Source organism: Periplaneta americana, chromosome 2 (assembly GCF_040183065.1).
Source record: "Periplaneta americana isolate PAMFEO1 chromosome 2, P.americana_PAMFEO1_priV1, whole genome shotgun sequence".
Classification (NCBI taxonomy): Eukaryota; Metazoa; Arthropoda; class Insecta; order Blattodea; family Blattidae; genus Periplaneta; species Periplaneta americana.
This window is the reverse complement of record NC_091118.1, coordinates 88,733,911-88,754,907: the sequence shown is the minus strand read 5'-3', so window position 1 is coordinate 88,754,907 and position 20,997 is coordinate 88,733,911. Positions and strand designations below refer to the sequence as shown.

At 34.6% G+C, this 20,997-nt stretch overlaps 1 protein-coding gene across 4 annotated transcripts in view; it reads left to right on the top strand.

The window, feature by feature from the left end:
• Nucleotides 1-233: 233 nt before the first annotated feature.
• LOC138694399 (uncharacterized) overlaps nt 234-20,997 on the top strand; it is a 36,870-nt gene continuing 16,106 nt past the window's right edge. The window contains exons 1-2 of one of the 4 annotated variants that reach the window (XM_069818091.1): nt 234-353; nt 11,440-11,535. The gene's annotated coding sequence lies outside the window, so the exon portion shown is untranslated. Of the gene's footprint in view, nt 354-731; nt 845-11,439; nt 11,536-20,997 lie in introns of those variants that run through there. The other 3 variants (XM_069818090.1, XM_069818093.1, XM_069818092.1) reach the window with 3 other exon arrangements.

Here is a 20,997-nt window from a genome sequence, read left to right as displayed (position 1 = left end):
TCTATGAGTTTTATATAAAATACAATACAATACATACATAAGTACACGATATATACGCTTTTTTAGTCAGAAGTTCTTATTGGTAGCGAATGCCGCCTCCGCACATTTGTCGTTTGCGTTCGCTCTAATAGCAAAGTTTCTCAGTTATTCACACTTTTAAATCGAGTTTTTACATTTTCATAATTAACTACTGTGAAGTATTAAAATAATATTGAAGAAATATTTAATTAACACATCGTAACTATTTATACAGTCAATTTATTACCAAAAATCTGCTCTGTTTTTATTAGTACTATTTCAAATTATGTTGGCATCACTAGCACTGCTAGAAGTCCGGATGTCACAGCTCTGCAGTAAGTGCGAGGGATTTTTTGCTCTCATGATTCTAGAGTTTTCAATGTGTATCGTTTAGAGTTCTTTATAAAACAATGTTATATCCTTCTTTATGTATCTTTGTAATCATTTCTAAAGGCTACGGTAGCAGAAAAGAACGTTGAATACTTTGTAAAAGGGATTTGGCAGTGCATTGTATCAGCATTTTATGTTACATTTATTTTTATAACGAATATTATACTCGTATAATATTTCTTTTAGTAACAGAACGAATTATAGTTGCTGTTAATAATGTTCTCAAACTAATAACGAAATACGAAAACGGAACATTTATTTACGAGGAACTATATGACACAATTGGCGTGAAGCCCAAATCTATAAATATTGTGAACTTGGCACAACTTCACAATTTCACAAGTTGAAAGCTTTTTTGTTACAATGATCAGTTCAGTGATTTTATTCATTTAAAATATAGAGGTGATAAGAGAAAATTCAATTCGTTAACAGACCTGTGAGTATAACTAGACATATGAAGTACATACACAAACTAGCTGAGTGTGAAAAATCTTCAACCAGCTATCACGGTTATTGGCGCAACAAAACAGATGTGAATGGATTCTGTTACAGAGTTCTCTGTTCAAAACTAAAATGTTGTGTTAACATTTTTGTCTATGACGTATTAAAATGTAGCCTAAAATAATTAATCTCAAATACTTAATACAGCCACACGATTAACATGTGTTTCTGAATTCAAGCCCACGCATTAAAACTCTACAGCGGAAATAACGTTGGCGCCTTCAACATCAGCTGAGCGGTTTCCGTTAGCGTCTTTGCTATCGGAAGTATTGAAGACCTCCTCGGAAAAAGACGTAACATCAATTTATTGAAATAGGTGGTTTATGTGGTAAAAATAATTTTGAAGCTTTCTATTTATAAAAATAAATTATTTTCAAGAGCTGAATAAACTTGTATCTTTGATTAGTCAAATGGTTGTGAAAGTAAATACAGGCTTAAAGAAATATTATGTCCCTGAAATTAGTTTCATTTCTCTTTAAACATAAATTACTGACTTGTTGGTTACATCTAATTCCGGGGAGGTCTTCTATTATGCCGTCAGAAAATTTTATGTCATTAAGTTCGGAGAGAATAATTCTGCTGAATCATTTGCGTTGGAGACAAGTTTAGGGCTTATTTTTCTAGTAGGGAACGAAGATCTAAATTATATCAGTGAGATACATTGTTGTTCTTATGCCACTTTTGACACAGAGCCGTATAATTATATAAATTATTTTCCGAGAGGGGGATCTGTGTTAACAAAATTAATTACATCGATCGTTATAAATTAGTGGTTACAATATTCAAGCTATTCAACTTAAACCTAGTTCTAGGACATACTTCATCGGGATTTTAATCGTCGTTTAAAGGCGGGAATTTCAGGGAAGAGATTCTCTTCACATTCTATATACTAAATTAACCGTAAGTAATGCCATTAATTTCAGGGGTTATTCTTTGAGATATTTCAAACAAAAAAATTGTAATACAATTTGCTGGTTTTCTTCCTTTTATATGAAACATTTAATTGCGTGTTTTGGAAAAGCCTTTGACTTAATTCCCAATATGCTCAGTCAATTTAAGAAAACATTTTGATAATAAATAATTAAATAATTTTAATTTTGTCCTTATTTGTTATCTCTTAAATTGACTGAGGATATTGAGAATTAAATCTATGGCTTCCCCAAAACACGCTATGAAACCAAAAACGAGCAAAACTGTATTAAACGTTTTGTTTGAAATATCTCAAAGAATAACCCCTTGAAATAATGATATTACTTACGGTTCACTATCACTCTGTAGGCCTATACGTCCTTGTTGTAACAATATTAAATTCAACATTTTTATAAACACTGTCTTTAAAAAAGTAGGCCTAAGTGTTTAAATATTATTTCTCTAATGTATTGGAATACAGAATGAGTCTATTTTGAAATACAGATACTTTACCACTCCTGCCTACAATTTCACCATTTCAATTTTATCGGTATCTCTATATTTCTTGGAACTCATATCGTACAGTGCAAGATAATTGGAAACATCATAATTAATTAAAGTTTCATAATTTATTTGTGAGGAATTGCTAAATACACGATGTTTTGCAGGCATATTATTTTATCGTCATTCTTTTGTGACCTAAATGAACGATGATCATCGCTGTCAATTTCAAGCCAAGTCAATCCACAGCGATGAGCGCCAACGTAAATTGCTGCAGACCGCGCTGAACGTTGTAAAGAAACCAGTTCCGTATATTTTTTACCTATAAAACTATAGAGCTAATCGAACGTCGTTGATTGCTCGGCGATGATCGCTATAACGGAACCATAGCTTTATGGGCACCAAAAAAGACAAGCGAAGGGTCTGAACAAATATATTAAACAGTGCCATGTATGAAGGAATTATTTTGCAGAAAAAAGTTTCTGTTGTCTACTATCACAGTTACAGAAGGTCTTTGTAGTTGCCGTCTACAGTGTCTTAAAATAAGCTACTTCTGTATTATATTTGTGTTGAAAAATATTTTTTTATTTAATAGTGAGAAAATAATATTACAGTAGTCAACAAATTGTAAGTTTTTTCGACAATTTTGATCAACATTTGTGATCAAAGGGTGATTTGATCCCCTGAATTCGGGAAAAGCATTTAAATTGCCCTATGGAGTCACAGTTCTGAGTTATCAATAGGTTCCTGAAATTTGGCTTAATTTGCGTAATTATGAAACACCGATGTCGATATGCAATTCATGTTGTACCAAAAATAGATTATTATTGAACATTTTGATTAACAGCTATAAAAATAAGTATGATCTTATATTTAATAACGCATGCAAGAAACTGTCAGTAAACAATAAATCTTTCATAATAAGTGTGTTTTTGTTGATTTTCTGTAATAGAACAAAAATGTAACGTTTCCCGGTAGAGAAACTTGCAGTGATCTCTCATCACGATCACATCCTAGCGTCGTTGGTAAAGTTTGTTGCTGTAATAATGACCTGACGAGAGCATTCTCCTTGTTCGTCGCTGAAAGAACCAAAATTTGTGGGAAAAAATTCGAAGTGTAGGCTAAGTGCAGAAAATGAAAGGACGTTTTATAGCACTACAAAAAATCGTTTATTAAATTCACAGAAAAACCTCGTTCTGCTGTGCAGTTAGTGACCGGTAGAGTAGGAAAGTCCTTAACACAATTTTAAAATTATGGAAAGTACTTTAAGGGCTGTTATGTCGAATGAATACAGTTCTGATATCGTTAATGTCTCTAGCTGAACCTACGAGTAGGCTTATATCTTGAAATTAGAGCACTCGTCCCCAAAATCACTGTTAATGTCTTCCGGATAGTACTGTGCTAATTTCAGCGCAGCTTAAATAATATCTTGGTTCGCCACATCAGATGATAGAAGAAGAGACAAAATTTCAAAGCGATTTGTCAGTACCTCATATGCTCTTCTCCATCTTTACAAGTTAACTATAAATGAATCAACTACTTTGAGAAACACATCAGTTCTGAATTTTATTCTTTCATCTAGAATGTCATCATTTCCTCGCTCTTTATCATGAAACATTGTATGTTTCCTGATCTGTGTGTAATTTGGCGTTTCAGATCCACAAATACTCAAAACAGATTTTCCATAGTATTCGAATTAATTCGTTTCTTCATTCAAAAACACTTCTAAAATTAGAAATTGCTTGGTAGTTGCTACGACACTGTCTTTTCTTGTGAACTGTTGTTGCGCTTATTGAGTTCTAAAAAAATCATTTAAGAAAACAGAAAGAAAAGCAATTTTAAAATTATGAAACTTGAGCACAAGATAGCTTGCAATCAAGTACCTGGTCTCTGGGGAAAATCTTCAGTTATGTCCTTTAAAACATTATAAATTTCCTTGGTTTTTCGTACTAAAGCTTTTGTGCTATCAAAAAACGATACAATAGTTTAGAGACTGTTATGACTCACGGAAAAAGGATTGGACCTGCAGTTTCTACAATCGCCGCTACAGACTGGCGGTTGAAAGTATGATTAAGTGTGCCGCTACGAGTAGATCAATTTTGTTTTAACGCCAATTGAAGCCATGACTTTCATAAGTGCACAAGTCCACTTTTTGGCACTATATAAATTACATATATCGTTGCGAGATGTGGTGGCGACCCATTACCAAATAAGAGTTGTAGAAATAAATATATCAAAATATCAAAATATATCGTTGCATTCGTCTCACTGAGCTCTATCGTATGACATTCAAAACAACACAAGTTTCGAGTTTTTTCACACGCTATTGAGTTGGTGAGTTTCATTCTAACACAAGTCCAGGAACTTTTGTTGTTATGGAAGTCAGACAAGCATCGTGCGCTTTGCGTAGCTGCGCATCATAATAGCACATGTTTCCCCGCGCCATGCCAAGTGCGATTGTTAGCAGTCGGCAGCTGATCAGTGTTTTGCGCGCCTTTAAGATTGATTTTGAGTTTAAAAGCTAATAATCCTGCGTCATCTTCAATAAAATTATAATTCAGAAATGAATGAAATGTCAGAGACAATCTGCCTGTGCCCAGGAAGAAATCTCGACCAAATTAGTGGAAGAGAAACGTTCACAAACAAAAAATCACGTGCGGCGAACGTGTGTTAAATTCTGTAGGAAATGAAATGCCCAGGCTGCAAGTAAGTCAATTATTTGTATTATTGTTATATTCGTTAATTAAATTATAGGTGATCGTATAAATCTGTAATGTTTCAAAAGCGTGCAACATACTTTAATGGTTCTTTACAAGTGTAGACGGAAATGCATGGCATCCTTTTCCGACCCATTTAAGAGAGAGGTTCTCAGAAAATTCAACGCTATGTCCACAAAAGACATCCAAGATATATACTTAGCTGGTTTGATATCTGTATCTGTTCCGCATAGACGTAGAAATAGGTTAGAGGTTTTAGTGAAGGAAGGAGGAAGTGAACATGGCCTCTCAGAAGTAATAGCTTTTAATTATATGCAAAACATTCCGTATCCCCATATTCCAATAACAGAAATGTTTTATGGGAGGCAGCTCTGGCTGTATATTTTTGGAATACATACATTCTCAACTGGTGAGTGTAGCATCTATCCCTACACTGAGTTGACCGCGAAAAAGGGTCTAAATAATGTGATATCTTTTCTACATCATTACATTGACAACATGGACATTAATGTGAGAAATCTGGATGTATATTCACTGATGCTTGTACAGCATAGAACAGAAATAACACATTAATCAAATACCTTAGTCATTTGACTGAACAGGGTAGATTTGACTAGGCCTACATTCGTCATGTTTACCGGACTAAAGGTCATTCTTATATTGCATGTCATATACACTGCTGAGGACTGGTTAAGCATAATAAAGAACCCATCCAAAAATACTGAAGTATGTGATGTTCAACAGCCCAGGATCAAGGATTATAAGATTGTGTTCAGCAAGATGAAGGAACCTATTACAGTGGCTAAAAAGCAAGAGAAGTGGAAGGTGACTACTTACAAGATTATTGAATACAGATCGAACTTCATTACTGTGAGCAAGAACTCTAGTGGTTTAATAACAGAGACATTCTTAATGAAAGGAAACACAAAGTTTGCTGAAACCATACTGAAGAAAGCATACGATAAAGAAATTCCTCTGTAATCTGCAAAAGCCAGGGACATTTCTACATATCTTGCTTCCGTTCTTCCTGAAAAACAATCTTATTTTCAAACACTGTGTGATAAATGTGGCAAAGAGCAGATTCCTAATTCTTACGAATCATGAAGTGAGGTATGGTATTCAGATTAAGATATCTACAGTGGCTCCCATTAATATTCGGTTTGACTGGCATGTAAGATTAAAATATATACACTAATTATTTTCAAAAAATTTAATGAAAATAAAAATGTGCACTATAATAAAAGCAAAAGTATACTCTCTGTTAAATCACATAGATTTACAACAAAATGAAAAAAAATCTCCTCTGTTAAATAAATAAAAATTATAAACATTATTACATTATTCTGATAGAACACAGTGCCTCATTAATATTCGGTTTGTTCAATTCAATATTTTGTTGAACACCCCTTTTGCCTCAAAACAGCCCTCAAACGCCTTGGCATGCTCCTGGATAACTTCGTAGTAAATTGGGGACTAATTTTCCTCCATTCTTCCGTTAATCTCCGTTTCAGTTCTGTCTTTGAAGTGATAGGAGTTTGTCTGATCTTGCGATTAAGTTCCTCCCATAAATTCTCAATCGGATTTAAATCCGGTGATTGTGCTGGGGTTCGGATTACCTTTGGACAGTTGTATAGAAGCCATAAACGCACTTTTTCAGCTGTGTGTTTAGGATCATTGTCCTGATAGTACTTGAAACTATCTTTAATCCCTAGACTCTCTGCACTTCGTTTTAAATTGTTTCTCATAATGTCCAAATACACATGCTGATCCATCCTTTTTTCTATAAAAACAAGTTCACCAACCCCACCTGCAGACATACAACCCCATACCATGACGTTGCCCCCACCATGTTTCACTGTTGGCAACAGATTCTTTTTTTCGAGTTCTTCATTTTTCTTACGCCACACGTACTGTTGTCCATCCGGCCCAAAGACGTTAAATTTACTTTCATCACCAAATATCACATCGTCCCACCAGTTTTCCTCTTTATGGACATGTTCCCTTGCGAACTGAAGCCGCCTTCTTTTATTTATTTCATTTATGTAAGGTTTTTTCCTACATACTCTCCCATTAAACCCCTTTTTCCTCAAAACTCTTCGAATTGTTTCGGCACCTACCTGCTTGCCAAACTCCTCACGAACACATGCTGCAAGTTTCGTTGCACTTAGTCGAGGATTTTCTTTTATTTTCTTCAGGATGGAGCGTTCTTCACGTTCAGTTAATTTTTTTGGCTGCCCTTTTTGTGGTATGGACTCGATTCTGCCTTCGTTTTTCTATCTTCTTACTATAACCCCAACCGTACTCTTACTCACACGTAATATTTTGGCTATTTCTGTGTATTTTAGCCCTTTTTCGTGATGATAGATCACAAGTTGTCGCTGGTCAAAAGTTGTGTTGTTTCCTTTGCGACCCATTTTACGACTTGTACTCCACCTCGCCTGAGCTGTGCACAACGTGTAGACAGAATGATTGCACGTTCGTGCTGAACCCTACAATACTGTCAGCAGAAAACGTGCCTTAGATTGGAAGAAAATAAATCAAAACCGAATATTAAAGAGGGTGAACTTTGATGTTATTTAGCGATTATTTGTTATTACATCGTAAATATTAAACTTTCGATGTAATTTTTTAACATTATGTACAAAGTGTTTAAATGTTCTATCTGCAACGAAATGCAGGTTCACTTCAACGCAGAACAAAACATCAATAGCAAAATACTATAAAATTAATCACGAACCGAATATTAAAGGGAGCCACTGTAAATGAGAGTAATATCTGTTTTTCATATTACATTACAAATAAAAAGTAGCTAAATATGAATATTTAAATACTTATATAGTCACAATCATGCCATGGTATGAAAGAAAAATTCTACAACCTCGAGCGGGATTCGAACCTGTGACTTCTTGTACTCCAGTCAGGTGCACTACCAACTGAGCTATCGAGTTCATCTCACGCCACAGCCTTGAAATTCTCCTCTCATACCGGCGACTCTGTTATAGAGTACTGTCCATAGCGTCTGATCTAGTCAGCACTGCTTATGGGTGGAAAGAAACATCGTAAATGTAAACTTCATCTTACGATGTTGGATGACGTATATACGTCCGTTGATGTGACATATTAATGAATATTTAAATACTTATATAGTCACAATCATGCCATGGTATGAAAGAGTGCCTGACCGGAGTACAGGAAGTCGCAGGTTCGAATCCCGCTGGAGGTTGTGGAATTTTTCTTTCATACCATGGCATGATTGTGACTATATAAGTATTTAAATATTCATTAATATGTCACATCAACGGACGTATATACGTCATCCAACATCGTAAGGTGAAGTTTACATTTACAATGTTTCTTTCCACCCATAAGCAGTGCTGACGCTATGGACAGTACTCTATAACAGAGTCGCCTGTATGAGAGGAGAATTTCAAGCGTTTGGCGTGAAACGAACTCGATGGCTCAGTTGGTAGAGCGCCTGACCGGAGTACACGAAGTCGCAGGTTCGAATCCCGTTTGAGGTTGTGGAATTTTTCTTTCATACCACGGCATGATATAAGTATTTAAATATTCATTAATATGTCACATCAACGGACGTATATACGTCATCCAACATCGTAAGATGAAGTTTACAGCTAAATATACACATTAAAAGAGTTGATTCCTCTACCCATTCGATACTGTAATCATTCCAATCTCTTGACATAGACTGAGTTTCATAACAACACAAATCCAACAAATTCATTAATAAAATTATAACAAATTACCAATAGTAAATTCATTTTTGAATAATTATAACAAGTATGATGAGCCAAAGTTTGTGTACTATAAAAATCAACACAATGGCACATCATTTTCAAAAGTTATGAAGTTTTTATTGATTTTCTCAAAACTTACTTGACTGGACTTGTGCACTTATGAAAGTCATGGCTTCAATTATATTATGAAATATTACTTTAAAATACTGCCTCAAAAATTCTTACGCTCCCTAAAATTTTACGCCCTGGACATTTGCCTAGTTATAGAATAGGACCTGAAGAGACCCAATTTTATGTGCAGAGATGGGAAGATTACCTTAGCACGGTCAATAAGTTGAACGATTTTCACATGTGTTTATATAAATAAAATTGTCCGTCCCATAATACTCGTACAAGACACAACAATATCTATAGATCAATCTTGCAAACGAAGAAGTAAGACAACTTCTTCTAAATCGCAGTAACAGTCAACTGATATTTCTTACATTTATGTTTGATATGGCCTTATTGTCAATATGTGCAACAAGAATAGATGGCATGTCGTCACCATTATGTAGATGTACAATTTTCAAACTAAATTTCGATGTATCGATAAAAAGACGCCAATCCTGTGGTTCATGATAGGCAGGGGCATACGCAAGGAGGAATTACCGGGTTTGAATCCCCCCTTGAACTTAAAAAAAAATACATATTGAAATCTGAGTATTTTTTAAATCCATAATCGTTTTCCCTTCTCTAATTTTTCACTGTCAAACCATATCAACAAAATCTACATCGACATAAGGCATAGTCCTCCTACTTCTCCTTCAATATATTCATCATGCCAGTTTCATTCTTTACCCTTGGTGAGTTCCATGTTCCATTATTGTGTTTAATAATTACATTTATTTCGATATATTTTATTGATTCCATGGATTTTCCTGTTATGTAAAATGCCTTACCTATCATATACAAATAACTGCTGACTAAATAATATGACAAGCCACATTTATAAATTGTCTGGTGCAAATCTCTTTCTATTGTCTGTCAACACTGTTTTGTATATTGCAAATGACCTTTCAACGGCACAAGTTGTCATGGGAGCAGGGCCGCCGAGAAGCGGGGGCAAAGGGGGCAAGTGCATATGGGCCCGTGAGCAGTCAGGGCCCGTCAGATTAAGTGAGTCTGATTACTTTTTATTATCACGAATAATTATTCACAGATACATACCAGTACTATAAAATTTTGAAAGAACATTTGTTACATGAATCTGACATATTAACCAACAATAGTAGAATTAATAAAAATTATCACTTCATTATGTAAATGTTTAACTTTTATATAGGCCTAATAGAATATCGGTTTCCCACGTTAACAATCATCGACACGACACTTGCGGGCTCCGGGATTTGCCTGAAATATGTTCCCGTCGCTTGTACCGAACACGTTCAATTGGCTTGTCCTCCAAACTACCAACCCCTGCCGGCTCACCACAATATGCTAGTGGACTCTCCCAAATCCAAGCCGGAGGATTACGTTTCCTTTTCAGCAGGGCCTACATAGTATGTTTCGTGACGAAACTTTCGTCTTTTCGTTATCGTTTTTCTAGTAAATTCTGCTCATTAGTGTTACCAGTGGACAATGGACAAGTAGAAGCATAAGTTGGGAGCTGAGAAGCGCAAGGAGAGACAGAAAAATTGGAAGATATTAAGAAAGGGAGTAGAACTTTGATTGAAGTTGGTGTGAAATTGAGCGACCTTGGAAAACTAAAAAATAGCAGACAATTTGTGTCATTGAATGTGTTGTTGGAAAACAAGAGCCTTTCCAAAAACAGTATTACAATATTTTCAAAACTCAAGAATGGAGAATGTATTCCCAGAGACTGGCTAGTGTGGAGTGAAACAAATCAGGAAAAATAGTGCTGTGACTGATTTGTTTCACTCCACACTAGCCAGTCCCTGGGAACACAATCTCCATTCTTGAGTTTTGAAAATAATACTGGAAAGACTCTTGTTCCGTCATTTAGAAGGTTATTAGGCAGGTTGGGGGTACTTTTTCGAACGCCACATTCAATGACACAATTTGTCTGCCACTTTTTAGTTTTCCAAGGCCGCATGTTACCTGTCATGACTCAGAGTTAGGAACTCGTGTGTGTAAATTTGTTTCACTTGCACATATTAACACATTAATACCAACTTCAAACAAAATGAAGGAAATAAAAATGTATTCAGAGTAACAATGTGCCAAGAAAGACTGAGTAACCTTGGTCTCCTTAGTCTGGAGAGCGATCTTGCTAGGTCTTTAAAGTTTGATGATATAATTGATGATTTTGCATCAATGAAGTCAAGAAGAGTTGTTTGTTGATGTTGGCCTGCAAGTCAGAAATTACAGCTTTAAGAATAGTGTTTTATGAAAACGAAACGAAACAAACGACAACGAAAAGATGAAAGTTTTGTCACGAAACAAACTATGTAGGCCCTACTGAAAAAGAAGCATGATGAATATAATATATTGTGCTAAAGTGAAGTTTTGCTAAAAGTTTTCAATGTAACAAAAGTGTATATTTTTAGATTCGTATCTGTGTATGGGGTTATTTTTTATTTATTTTGCAAATAATTATTATGGTCAGAATAATTGGTAACTTGTCATGTTTAATTTTTTTTCAACAGGACCCGAGCACAATATTGCACAGGGGCCCATAAATTCTGTCGGCGGCCCTGCAAGGGAGCAAAATTTCATTGCTGCCACTGATGCTGGACCCCAAGGTAGTTTGCCCGTTATTTTTTCCCCTTCAAGATCTCCACACACTTCCTTTATTTTGTCAAATTCTGGGTTTCGCTGAAGAATCCGTTTTAGTTTCGAGAAGCAAGCTGTACACATAGGTTCTGGAATTTCCATCGAGGCAGATACTGATGCAATAATGTCTATAGATCGTTTCAACGATATAGACGCACTTTCCAAACGATATACAATTTCAGACACTTTTAACTATTGGACCAATCACAAAATGTTTCAGATAAATGCTATAGAAAATTAAAAAATAAATAACTTTTGTCTCATGTTAATTTTCAATTTAGTTAATATTTTAGTAGATTATCGCAAAAAAAGTAAAAATAAAAAATATGACTCGACTCAAAATTTATTAAAACTGAATCAAATAGGATTATGCATTGCATACTTTCTTTTGACAAGCTTGGCACAAGATTTTTTCGCCGCCCGTTGCGAAATTGAAATTGTCGCCTATTCATTTTCGAAGTAGATATGCATGTGATGCTGCAAATTTAGGCATGTGTACACTACCTGTAAGTGTGCCAACTCAAGAACTAAACATTTATTGTACCACGTCTGTGAAACGTTAGCAAAGAACAAATTAAATAATGCGAAATCCCAAGAATATGTCTGATTCAGCAATTGAATGTAGCTAACAATGTGTTAATCTCGAAATTTAAATGCAATTCGTTTCTTTCGTACATTGTTTACCGTTTCAAGACATTATTATTGTAGCCTAAATATACTTAATTGTATACTGGTACCTATATGCATTATTTTATATTTTTTAGTTTTTTTTCCCTATTTAGTCTTTCTTGGTTTTTATGATTCGTTTGATCCTTTTTAGGTTTATATGTGCCATTTAGGGGGTAGCAATTGCTACCACTGAGATTTTTTATTTTTAAGCTTTTTTTTATTTTTCTCTACGTGCTCGATACATGTTTTCTCCAACCCTCGGTAAAAAATTCAACAAAAGCGAGTGCTTTAAAATATGAATAAGTGCGCAAGGTAATTTAGATTTCAGAACTGGCTATTTTTCATGTTAAATTTTCTCTCCTTGTCCATCCATTTTCTCCAATTTTCTAACCATCTTGCTATCACTGAGATTGGATCCTGCGGGCACCCTTGTCATTTAGCCTTTTTTAGGTTCTATAAGATTAATGTATTTTAGGGAAGGACGCATGAAACATACAACTGTGTTAAAATATTCTAGATTTTTACAAGAAACAGAAAACGCTAAATCCTTAGAATCCCAACACTGATTATAATACTGTATAATCAGTAAAAATAGACTAATACATGCAATTTTATAAAACATTATTATTAATCATAATATGACATACAGCAGTAAGTCTATATCCTACAAATGGACGATGTTTTTCTTTCTTAGTCGGTTTAACCTTCCTCTTTCCCGACTTACACGTCACTGCGGATAGAGAAGGGAGATCACTAGACATCTCACAAGTGCGGACCTTCCTAGTCATGGGGTTAGCATTGCACAGAGCCACCACAGAGACAAGGGACAAACACCCAGTCACTTGGACGGAGGATAATTTTTTTCCATTGCCCATGTCGGGAATCGAATCTTTGATCAGTTGGTCGGTCGGGAAGCGCGCGCGCTATCCACATAACCGCAACGGTGGACATGAATGTTGTTAAATATAAGTAATAGTAAGTAATCTACTTGTCTCATTATACACTTCCACACATAATCACAAGGGTGGACATGAATGTTGTTAAATATAAGTATTGCTTGTCTCATTATAAATTTAAACACATAACCACAACGGTGGATGCGAATGATGTTAAATATAAGTAATATACGTAGTCTACTTGTCTCATTATACATTCAAACACATAACCACAACGGTGGACATGAGTGTTGTTAAATATAAGTATTATTCATCTCATTATAAATTTAAACACATAACCACAACGATGGACATGAATGATGTTAAATATAAGTAATATACCATTGTCTACTTGTCTCATTGGATCAACCGATGAGGTCGATGCAGGTGATGAACATTTGCTCAGAGGTGAAACAACACATAGGAATTTTAATAGAAATAGACATGAACAATCTAATTCGAATAAGGATATAGTTACTGAACGAATTTACTCGCTAAGAGGTAGGCATCAACAACGAATAAACACTCCTGCTATTAGAAAAGTTAATAATTAACTAAGTATGAATAGTAGCCATATTTCGGAAATAAGATTCAATAACGTCGAAGTTTTAACACATAAAATTGAAAATAATACATTTATGAATTTATTAAGAAATAACGACGTAATTATAATAGCTGAATAATAACTCACTAGAAAAGTTTTTGCAAATAGCTTTACTGATTAGAAAATGATCAAAAGATTAAGACGTTATAAATTTTAATGGTAAACACTATACTTCAAATTAGACAGGATTGTACTAAGTTATACATTTATTAGAAACATAATAGCAATGAATGAAAATGAATGTATGCGATTGAATTGATTAAAGTGGAATATTGATGTTCATTATGTAATTAGATTGACAAATGTGTTTAAACAAGTAAGCTGACAGCTGTATTGAGGCTACGTAGACGATTTTGTTGACAAGCGAATGCGCAAGGTTAGACACTGGCCTACATACTGTATACGCATAGAATGTACCGATTCAGCTATTCAGTTTGTTCATTTATTGTCGACTTCTGCTAACCTCGACACGATATTTATTAAATGAAATAGTTAATTATTATGTAAACGAGGACCTAAAATTTAAATATAAATATGTCTGTTGTAAAAGATAATTGAATGAATAAGCAGCAGAGACGATTTACAGTGGCTCCCACTAATATTCGGTTTGACTGATATGTAAGACTAAAATAAAAACACTAATTATTTTCAAAAAATTTAATGAAAATAAAAATGTGCACTATAATGAAAGCAAAAGTATACTCTCTGTTAAATTATATAGATTTACAACAAAATGAAAAAATCTCCTATGTTATATAAAAAAAATTATAAACATTATTTCATTATTTCTGATAGAAAATAGTGCCTCATTGATATTCGGTTTGTTCAATTCAATATTTTGTTGAATACCCCTTCTGCCTCAAAACAGCCCTCAAACGCCTTGGCATGCTCCTGGATAACTTCGTAGTAAATTGGGGACTAATTTTCCTCCGTTCTTCCGTTAATCTCCGTTTCAGTTCTGTCTTGGAAGTGATAGGAGTATGTCTGATCTTGCGATTAAGTTCCTCCCAATCGGATTTAAATCCGGTGATTGTGCTGGGGTTCGGATTACCTTTGGACAGTTGTATAGAAGCCATAAACGCACTTTTTCAGCTGTGTGTTTAGGATCATTGTCCTGATAGTACTGTACTTGAAACTATTTTTAATCCCTAGACTCTCTGCACTTCGTTTTAAATTATTTCTCATAATGCTGATCCATCCTTTTTTCTATAAAAACAAGTTCACCAACCCCACTTGCAGTCATACAACCCCATACCATGACGTTGCCCCCACCATGTTTCACTGTTGGCATCAGATTCTTTTTTTCAAGTTCTTCATTTTTCTTAGGCCACACGTACTGTTGTCCATCCACCCCGAAGACGTTAAATTGGCTTTCATCAGCAAATATCACATCGTCCCACCAGTTTTCCTCTATATAGATATGTTCCCTTGCCAACTGAAGCCGCCTCCTTTTATTTATTTCATTTATGTAAGGTTTTCTCCTACATACTCTCCCATTAAACCCCCTTTTCCTCAAAACTCTTCGAATTGTTTCGGCACCGACCTGCTTGCCGAACTCCTCACGAACACATGCTGCAAGTTTCGTTGCACTTAGTCGAGGATTTTCTTTTATTTTCTTCAGGATGGAGCGTTCTTCACGTTCAGTTAATTTTTTCGGCTGCCCTGTTTGTGTATGGACTCCATTCCGTCTTCGTTTTCGTATCTTCTTACTATATCTCCAACTGTACTCTTACTCACACTAATATGTTGGCTATTTCTGTGTATTTTAGCCCTTTTTCGTGATGATAGATCACAAATTGTCGCTGGTCAAAAGTTGTGTTGTTTTCTTTGCGACCCATTTTACGACTTGTACTCTAACCTGGCTTGAGCTATGCACAGCGTGTAGACAGAATGATTGCACGTTCGCTACTGAACCCTACAATACTGTCAGCAGAAAACGTGCCTTAGATTGGAACCAAATAAATCAAAACCGAATATTAAAGAGGGTGAACTTTGATGTTACTTACCGATTATTAGTTATTACATCGTAAATATTAAACTTTCGATGTAAACTTTTTAACGTCATATACAAAGTGTTTAAATGTTCTATCTGCAACGAAACGCAGATTCACTTGATATAGAACAAAACATCAATAGCAAAATACTGTAAAATAAATCACGAACCAAATATTAAAGGGAGCCACTGTATATACTGTACACAATTGTTTATTATAGAATTGAAAAAGAGAATTTCAAACTTAGCAAGTAAAGACGTTTGAATGTTTAAAGTAAATGCGATCGGGTGAAAACTTGCACTAAAACCAGAAGTAAGTGTAAGTTAAACCAACATAAATTGAATAGTTATATGTAGACTTCGTTGAATTGCCACACGCAGCATGCAATCAGGTTGCTGACGTACGGTAGTATAGAAGAGGTGAGCGACCTCCCGGTCTCGTAGTATAAGCAGTTCGTGTTTAGAGATGTGACTGGTCCAAATAGATAGAGCAGCTACAGCTAATGTGTACCTATGTAAGCACATATTTTTACAGTACTGTGGTTGGAATAGTTAAAGTTTAACATTTTGTTCAGTGCAGACAAGAATTCAATCAAACATGCTACAATGAGAGTGTTGCTGTTCCAAACAATTGCCCCTGGAATACCCTTACCCCCGCAGCCAGTCTTGACCCGTTGGAAAACGTGGTTGGATGCTATTAATTATTATGCAGAATATTACGGCAAAATAATGGAGGTAATTTATGCATTGGATAGCACAGACAATTCCGCTGTTGCAGCTGTAAAATCATTGCCTTCTGAACAGATATTGGAAGATATTCTGTTCATTGATTCTAATTTTAAAATCGTGTCCAAAAGCATCACCGTGTTAGAATCGTCTAAAATACAACTCTCAGAAGCCTTTAATATAGTGTATAAAGTATCACAAACCGTTATCCAAAATAACAATTCACTAATTTCAGAAAAAGTGAAATGTAAGTTCAGAAACATTATTGCTAAAAATTCTGTCTATTCACAACTTCGTATTATAAATGATGTACCATCAGGTCATGACAAGACGTCTGAAGTTGGTGTACTAAGAAGTAGTGACTTTCCGTTCTTCAAATATGCACCTATTACATCGTGTGATGTTGAACCTACATTTTCCCAATATAAAAACTGAGTGACATCGGAGGAGATTACTTTGCAGTCGCTCAAAATGTACGTAACTCTTATCTGCAATGCACATATTCAAGGATGATGTGAGTATATTACATTAAATTTTAAGAGTTAATATATCTCACTACAAAATAATTGTGTATTTATATGTTTAGAAATTTCCTACTTAAATGATCATTCATCATATTTCTTGAATGCAGGATACAGGTTTTATTGTAACCGGAGTATACTGCTCAGTGTTTACATTAGCGGCATACTCTATTCTTTCCACGCCCCCTTCTCATACAGTCTATACTGCGTGCATGGTAAACCTTACGATTCTCGTGGCAATTCCACGAAGTCTATTATGTGATAGAAAATTAGTTATTAAATTGTATATTTATTGTGTATAATCACTATTTGTGTATACATCAGTTTTAATTATTAAGTTTATGTACATTTGAACTATTAATTAATAAATAAATTTATAGGAAATAAATTTACTTGTCTCATTATACACAACAGTGGACATGAATGTTGTTAAATATAAGTACTACTGTCTCATTATAAATTTAAATACATAACCATAACGATGGACATGAATGATGTTAAATATAAGTAATATACCGTACTCTATGGAAAAATTATTTTGGGCACCTACTAATAATGTAATACATATGCCAAAAAGAAATGATCGGGACGAAATTCAAATACAAAGTGCTGAGCCATTTATACCCGAACCCACATTTTCAGAAGTCAAAGTTGAGATAGAAAGTCTGAAAAAGTACAAGTCTCCAAGTATCGATCAAATTCCAGCAGAATTAATACAAGAGGGTGGAAGCGCATTATCTAGTGAAATTTATAAGCCTCTACTTGTTATTTGGGTAGAGGAAATTGTATCAGAACAATGGAAGGAGTCCATAATTGTACCTATTTTAAGAAGGGGGACAATACTAACTGTGGTAACTTTCGAGGAATATCACTTTTGTTGACATCGTACAAAATTTTGTCCAATATTCTTTTGAGAAGATTAACTCCGTACGTAGATGAAATTATTGGGGATCATCAGTGCGGTTTTAGGCGTAATAGATAGATTATTGATCGGATTTTTTTTTTTTTTTTGTATTCGACAGATATTGGAGAAAAAATGGGAGTATAAGGATACAGTACATCAGATATTCATAGATTTCAAAAAGGCATATGAATCGATTAAGAAAGAAGTTTTATATAATATTCTTATTGAATTTGGTATTCCCAAGAAACTAGTTCAATTAATTAAAATGTGTCTCAGTGAAACTTACAGCAGAGTCCGTATAGGCCAATTTCTATCTGATGCTTTTTCAATTCACTGCGGCCTAAAGCAAGGAGATGCACTATCATCTTTACTTTTTAACTTTGCTCTAGAATATGTCATTAGGAAAGTCCAGGATAACAGATAGGGTTTGGAATTGAACGGGTTACGTCAGCTTTTTGTCTATGCGGATGACGTGAATATATTAGGAAAAAATCCACAAACGATTAGGGAAAACACGGAAATTTTACTTGAAGAAAGTAAAGCGATAGGTTTGGAAGTAAATCCCGAAAAGACAAAGGATATGATTATGTCTTGTGACCAGAATATTGTACGAAATGGAAATATAAAAGTTGGAAATTTATCCTTCGAAGAGGTGGAAAAATTAAAATAGCTTGGCGCAATAGCAACAAATATAAATGACACCCGGGAGGAAATTAAACGCAAAATAAATATGGGAAATGCCTGTTATTATTCGGTTGAGAAGCTTTTGTCATTTAGTCTGCTGTCAAAAAATCTGAAAGTTAGAATTTATAAAATAGTTACATTACCGGTTGTTCTGTTTGGTTGTGAAACTTGGATTCTCACTTTGAGAGAGGAACAGAGATTAAGGGTGTTTGAGAATAAGGTTCTTAGGAAGATATTTGGGGCTAAGAGGGATGAAGTTACAGGAGAATGGAGAAAGTTACACAACGCAGAACTGCACGCATTGTATTCTTCACCTGACATAATTAGGAACATGAAATCCAGACGTTTGAGATGGGCAGGGCATGTAGCACATATGGGCGAATCCAGAAATGCATATAGAATGTTAGTTGGGAGACCGGAGGGAAAAAGACTTTTGGGGAGGTCGAGACGTAGATGGGAGGATAATATTAAAATGGATTTGAGGGAAGTGGGATATGATAACAGAGAGTGGATTAAGCTTGCACAGGATAGGAACCGATGGCGGGCTTATGTGAGGGCGGCAATGAACCTCCGGGTTCCTTAAAAATCATTTGTAACTAAGTAAGTAATATTCCGTAGTCTACTTGTCTCATTATACATTTAAACACATAACCACAACGGTAGACATGAATGTTGTTAAATATAAATATTGCTTGTCTCATTATAAATTTAAACATAACCACAACGTTGGACATGAATTATGTGAAATATAAGTAATATACGTAGTCTACTTGTCTCATTGTACATTTAAACACACAACCACAACGATGGACATGAATGATGTTAAATATAAGTAATATACCGTAGTCTACTGGTCTCATTATAGCCTACATTTAAACACACAACCACAACGGTGGACATGAATGATGTTAAATATAAGTAATATACCGTAGTCTACTGGTCTCATTATACATTTAAACACATAACCACAACGGTGGAAATGAATGATGTTAAATGTAAGTAATATACCGTAGTCTACTTGTCTCATTATACATTTAAACACATAACCACAACGGTGGAAATGAATGATGTTAAATGTAAGTAATATACCGTAGTTTACTTGTCTCATACATTTAAATACATAACCACAACGGTGGAAATGAATGATGTTAAATATAAGTAATATACCGTAGTCTACCGATCTCATTATACATTTAAACACATAACCACAACGGTGGAAATGAATGATGTTAAATGTAAGTAATATACCGTAGTCTACTTGTCTCATACATTTAAATACATAACCACAAAGATGGACATGAATGATGTTAAATATAAGTAATATACCGTACGTAGTCTACTTGTCCCATACATGTAAATACATAACCACAACGGTGGACATGAATGATGTTAAATATAAGTAATATACCGTAGTCTATTTTTCTCATACATTTAAATACATAACCACAGCGGTGGACATGAATGATGTTAAATATAAGTAATATACCGTAGTCTACTTTTCTCATACATTTATATACATAACCACAACGGTGGACATGAATGATGTTAAATGTAAGTAATAGGCCTATAGCGTAGTCTACTTGTCTCATACATTTAAATACACAACCACAACGGTGGACATGAATGATGTTAAATATAAGTAATATACCGTAGTCTACTTGTCTCATACATTTAATCACATAACCACAACGGTGGACATGAATGATGTTAAATATAAGTTATATACCGTAGTCTACTTGTCTCATACATTTAAACACATAACCACAACGATAGACATGAATGATGTTAAATATAAGTAATATACCGTAGTCTACTGGTCTCATTATACATTTAAACACATAACCACAACGGTAGGCATGAATCATGTTAAATATAAGTAATATACCGTAGTCTACTTGTCTCATAATTACATTTAAAACATATAACCACAACGGTGGACATGAATGTTGTTAAATATAAGTAATATACCGTAGTCTACTTTCTCATGCATTTAAACACATAACCACAACGGTGGATATGAATGATGTTAAATATAAGTACGACTTGTCTCATTATCAGGCTTCGAGACTTTGGACCCGATACAATAAGTTTACTGTGCATGTACTATAGGTTGTTGACTCGCTGCAGGTAGCGAAAGGTAGAGATGTGTTGAGGTAACGACGTTGCTATTTAGAGTACGGTAGTATGGGGAAACGCACACATATGGACATTCTGAAAGTAAATATACATTACACAATGATAATGTCAAAAGAATGTGAAAAGTATTTATTCTCCTGTCTTTTATAAGCATTTGTGTTTAGTTATACACAGTGTTAATGATGGAAATAAACATGTAGCAATTTTAATTTCTTCATTTATCCTATTGGTCGTCTTTAGGAAGTGCAGTTACAGTACC